Consider the following 5,451-nt stretch of genomic DNA (forward strand, 5'->3'; position numbering starts at 1 on the left):
CGGACTCGCCTCAGGGCAGCCCGGACCGGAGCCTCCTGCCGAGCTGCCCGCGCTGAGCCGGGCGAGCCCTGTGCCCCTCCGAGAGAGAGCCTGGTGCTGCCGGGTGAAGCTTCGTGCCCTGCCACATGCCAGCAGCTCGCACACCGCTCCCTCCCAGCTGCCCCGCGGCCATGTGCCCTGTTCTGGTGGCTCGGGTGTGTCTTCTTCGGAGGCTTGGGAGCAGAGTTCTGTTTAGAGCAGATTCTCATGATAGAATGAACCTTACTGCACCTGTTGGACTGAGATCCTGTGTAGGAATCTCAGCGTCTGTGAGGCACAAGGGAATGGTGGTTGATGATAATGATGAATATTTGATGCAGCTGTCTCTTACACAGTCACTGTGAAGTGAGCAAAATGGCTTATGTTGATCAAAAATGACTGTGGTTTTTTTTTCTTGCTGTTTTCTGGTTGATTATTTTAACCTGTAACACTTACTGCCAATTTACTTTTCTTGGAGATATTTTTATAAAATTAAGGAAAAAATAATGTAAATGGTCATTTTTAGAGAATGGAATTGATTGTCTTATATCCATTGTTTCAATATATGCTGAACTGTGCTTCAGACTGTCTACAGAATCACCTTTTTATTGGTGTAATACATTTCTTGGGTTATGGGTAGAATAAATTGACTAGAAAGCAGATATGCAGAAAGACTCCTTTGTACTCTCCACCCAATAGCTGTTCCCTGTCCTTTTGCTGTACTGGAAAGTTCTGAGTAGTTTATTGTTATGCCTGAACTCATACCACAGTGAATGGATAGTGGCATACAAGAAAATAAAGCTTGAAATTTTCTGGCCCAGTAACTTCTGCCAGGTATGGCTTTCCAGGAGCTTCTCTTGACTTTCAAGGAACTTCTCTTGACTTAGAGTAGTGGTGTTGTCATGAGCAGGATTTGGTTCTTTGATTTCACTAACTTGTCTTGCTAGAGTAACGCTTTACATACTGCTTTATACAGATCTTTGAGGATTGTGTCATAGATAGGAACTAGTCAAGTAATGTTAAGAAATCCTTGGTATACACTGCAAAATGCTGAGAATTTAAGAAAAGAAGGGAGGGAAAAGTGAAGACTTGCCACGCTTGCATTTGTGGTCAAGCTAAAAATACCATAATATGCAGCCCAACACAATGGGATCTTTATGGAAGCTCACTTAACTTCCCACTTAACTTTTTTTTTCCACATTATTGGCTTATTTTTGTTACAGTATTACTGCATTAACTAATATTTGCAGCGCAAAAAATTTACTCGGCTATGAAGTAGAGGCAGACTTTCTTAAATGAGAATGCATTTTCTGCAAGGCCATTTTCTGCAGGATTTAAGATTTGTTTACCATTTCTTATCCCTCTAAACTTGCTGACCTAATTGTTGTCTGGTGCCTCAAAGACAACTTTAATAGATACGGATGTTGCATCTGTTGCTAGATAATCTTTCTAAAAGCTTCAGAGAGATAAATAAAAGAGATAAATATGCATAAAGATGGTTTCAACTGTCCAGTTGTGCCACCTGGAAGGCAGCTCACATAGCTTTGCAAGTTATTTTGAGGTGATGAAACCCCTTTTGTAGTATCTGAGAGCTGAATTAGGAGATGGGTAATTCTGGGGCTTTGTGCTCTTGTATAAACTGTTCTTAGTGAGAAGGATCCATTTCCATTAAAATCTCTAGTGAGAAGGATGAATTTTTACACCAGAGAAGGCCATAGATTATGCAAAATTTGTGTTCAGTCTGAAGGGTTACTTGGAATAACATGCCAAATTGTGTACATGAAAGGTTTCCTATCTACTTAGATGCATATTCTTAGTGTCTTGTGTCTGGCAAGAAGACCAGTGTACTAGCAATGGTAAAACAAGCTGACTTGCCTGAGACAGCAAGCAATTATATTCTAAGGCAGCTCACCTTTATGTTAGAAATACATTGTATGGGTAAAGTTTTAATTAACAGATTAAAATAATCTGCACCTTGTTTATTGTATGATTATGAAAACTGCTGGTGACTTTGTTTCAGATGGTTTAATGCTAGCTGCTCTGTTAGCCAAGATTCACGTGCAGAGGGTTAAGCATGTTTATGGTCAATTTTCATTACAAAGGCTGCTTTCTACTGGAGTAGGCTTAAGTCTAAAATGAATTGGCATTTTGGCCCTAATACTTGTCTCAAGGGTAAATCTGTGCCCCGGAGAGCACATTACCTCACAGTGGCTGTAGATTGCATTAGGAAAAGGATACATGTGCTATCTTGCTCATAAGAATAGTGTTTTAGAATTGCATGGCAAATAACTGATATAAAACCTGACACTGTTTGGAAGTTACAGATGTAGTTAACACTTTTCCATAGGAGCTACATCTGTCTGAGAATCTGTTGGTGAGACTTTGTACTATAGTAGAAAATTATATTCTTATAGTTTCTTAACTACAGAATACTTTGTGCTTTCCTAAAAAAAATATCACTCGTCAAAATGGCATACACAGTATCATCCTTGTCAGGTTTTGGAAGAAAAATGCATAATTTGAACTATTCATGCTTACTTCTGCTCAGTAGGAAACTCTCACTTAGACAGTTGTCACTTCCCTTTTTTTTTAAGCCTGAGGAGTGAAATACCACTCTCCATATAATTTGATTATCATTCAGTAGCACAAGGGCTTTTCTTCCTGTATCTGAATTATTAAGACCTTTGTTAAGGTCATGTGAGAATGGTTGACATCTCTTCAGGATTGTTTTGGTACTTTCTGTTGAAACTCTCTTGATCCCCTTTATATGGTAGTTATATTCCCATTAGAACAGGGGTTTCTGTGTGTTTTTCTTTGTTAATTTGTGTTTGTTGTTTTGTTTGGGTTTTTTTTAGGGATGATAATAATTAAATTCTGGTGGCTTGGTCAAGTAGCTGTTGATTTCTTTAAAAGATGGGCTGGTGATACCAAAAGTACATGGAATCTTTTTGTTGTTTTCTGTGGAATCCTTGGGGCAGCTAGAATTAATAACAACTTGATGAGATAAAAAAGTCTCTAATGATACCCTCTTATTAAAGAATAAAATTAATTGCATATTTGTTTGGGAAGGGGCATCAGGACACACAATTACTAAACAAAATAATCAACTCCTTATACTCATTGTGCCTTACTGAGGTCATACAGAGTGAGTATTTTATCAGTAGTAATAATGTTCTTTAAAGGAGGTCATTCAAGACTGCCCAGCATCATTGTTGTAGGTGCTGTAGCTGGGAAAGCAGTCAGGTACTGCTCTGAGCAGCTTCTGGTCAAACAGCCAAAGCCTGCAGGAAGGTAATACGCATTGTATTCCCTTCCAAACTCAAGGGAAACCATTAGAATATCTCTGTCCTCATTTCAGGGTCTTTCATAGATGTTCCTGATACTCTGCTGTACCCTTGTCTAAGTAAATAAATGGTAAAAGTTTTGACTGATTTTTGCTGATTGCATTAAGACATTGCATCATTTGCATTGCAACCACTCAGGACTTCTTGTGTTGTTCCCAGTTCTTTTCACAGCAAATAGACCTCCTGGCAAGAAGCACAGAATCAGATTGCTCCACTTCCATTGCATCAGGCTATGTTGGGATTTTTGCATCAAAATGCTACAGAAATTTAAATCTTAATACTGAATGGAAGTATTTTAACATTCCATTATGTATTAGTAAATCCAGTTACCTACTTAATTATTATCCTAAAGTTGCTTATTCTCATTCTTAAGCTTAGCTGTGGTCAAAAAAAGAACCAGTCCTGCTGGACTGGAATAAAATGAGATTTTGCTTTTCAATTCAATGGCAGTGGAGTCAAGCCTTCACTTTTTTTCTTTTTCTACTGTTGCTGCTTTTTTTTTTTTAAATTCGTGACTCCTGTTTCTTCATGGCTTTGATTCTTAAGGAAATTTATGGAACAGTGGTCCTGATACCAAGACCTATGGCACTCCCTGCTATTAATCTTATCCTGTAATAAGAATTGGCTGTTTATTTCTTCCCTTTTTTATATGTCTCAGCCATTTTTTTTATTCTCTTGAGGCTCTGCTTCTCACCCATGGTTACCAAGTTGCCTTAATAGCCTCTTGTGATGAACAAAATGCCACCTCTATAAATCTTTCTGTCTCAATTCATCCACTGTTTCAGTAGATCTGACCTTGAGGAGTTGTACTTGATCTTTGAGGGCCTCCAGATATTTAATTTCTCTCCTGTATGGACTGTGGCCACATCCCAGGCAGCTGGAGCTTGTAGGCAGTGGAGCAGAGCCGTGTCCTTGCCCAGCCTGACTGAACCTTGTGGGTTCCTGCCTTCCTTCCTTTCTTCCAGCTTCACCTCCTTCCAGCCTGGTGCTGTTTTGCTCCTTAAAAAGGACTGAATACTATACAAGTCTTGTTTTAAGGGGTAATAATAAATGCATCTGGGGCAAAATGCTGGGCCAACTTTTGCTTACATCATAGTCTACACAGTACAGAAATATTCTCCTTTTTTCTGAGGGAAGCTGCTGCTTTGTCTCTGCTCTCTTGTACACCTACAAATCTACGAGGTCAGCTTTTTATATGTTTGCTGGGGATTTTACCTTATATTATGGCATATGAACTGTGATTTAATAGCAGAAAAATAGCTTCCTTTCTCACACTGGATTCTTTTGGTAATTACTGTATTGCTGATGTGATACAGGTGAATTTTAGATAGCCTTCACTAAGTTTAAGTAATAAACCAATTTTCTACCACTGTTTAATAATTAAAACTTTTACTAGTGTAAGCAGAGGCACTTCATGTGTATGCTTTTAACTTTTCTTTGCCATTAAGACTTTTAAATGTTACAAGCCTAATTGCCCAAGAGAAGAACAAATGATTTGTAAGCAGTTTGAAATTGAGAGAGAAGCCAAGCTCCAGTATATATCATTTTTGTATTTCAGCCTTATATATCATTTTGTATTTCAGCGTTTCTTTAGTGTAAAAAAAAATATACCAAACTTTGGGGGGAGGGGGAAAGAAAGCTAAGCTTTATCTTTCAGCCTTCATCCAGCAGATTTTAGTCATCATACTTTGCCAGAGCTTGCTAGCATAGTTTTGGCAGCATTGGATGGTGATGTCACATGCTGCTGTAACCTGAATTGCAGTAGTTCCTCATGCCACCAGATGAGAAGGGAGGTACTAATTCCTGAACTCTCTTCAGTTCTAATGTTTATGCAAAGTACAGCACAGAGAGCAATACAAAATCCTTGTTAAAGGGGAAGGAGGGAGAGAAAGGGGAAAGCTCTCTTTGTGGCTTTGCAGCAGTTTCATAACTTGAAGGTCTGTTTGTCATTCTTAGTGCCTCAGTGGAGGTGCTTTGCATTCTAATGTGTACAGTTCTAAGGCTGAATATGCAGTGTGACAGGAGGGGCTAGAGGAGATGTTATTTGTCTCAGAAACTTTTAGAAAATGCATTTTAAATTCTTAAGATG

This window comes from Geospiza fortis, unplaced genomic scaffold (genome assembly GCF_000277835.1).
Source record: "Geospiza fortis unplaced genomic scaffold, GeoFor_1.0 scaffold403, whole genome shotgun sequence".
Taxonomy (NCBI): Eukaryota; Metazoa; Chordata; class Aves; order Passeriformes; family Thraupidae; genus Geospiza; species Geospiza fortis.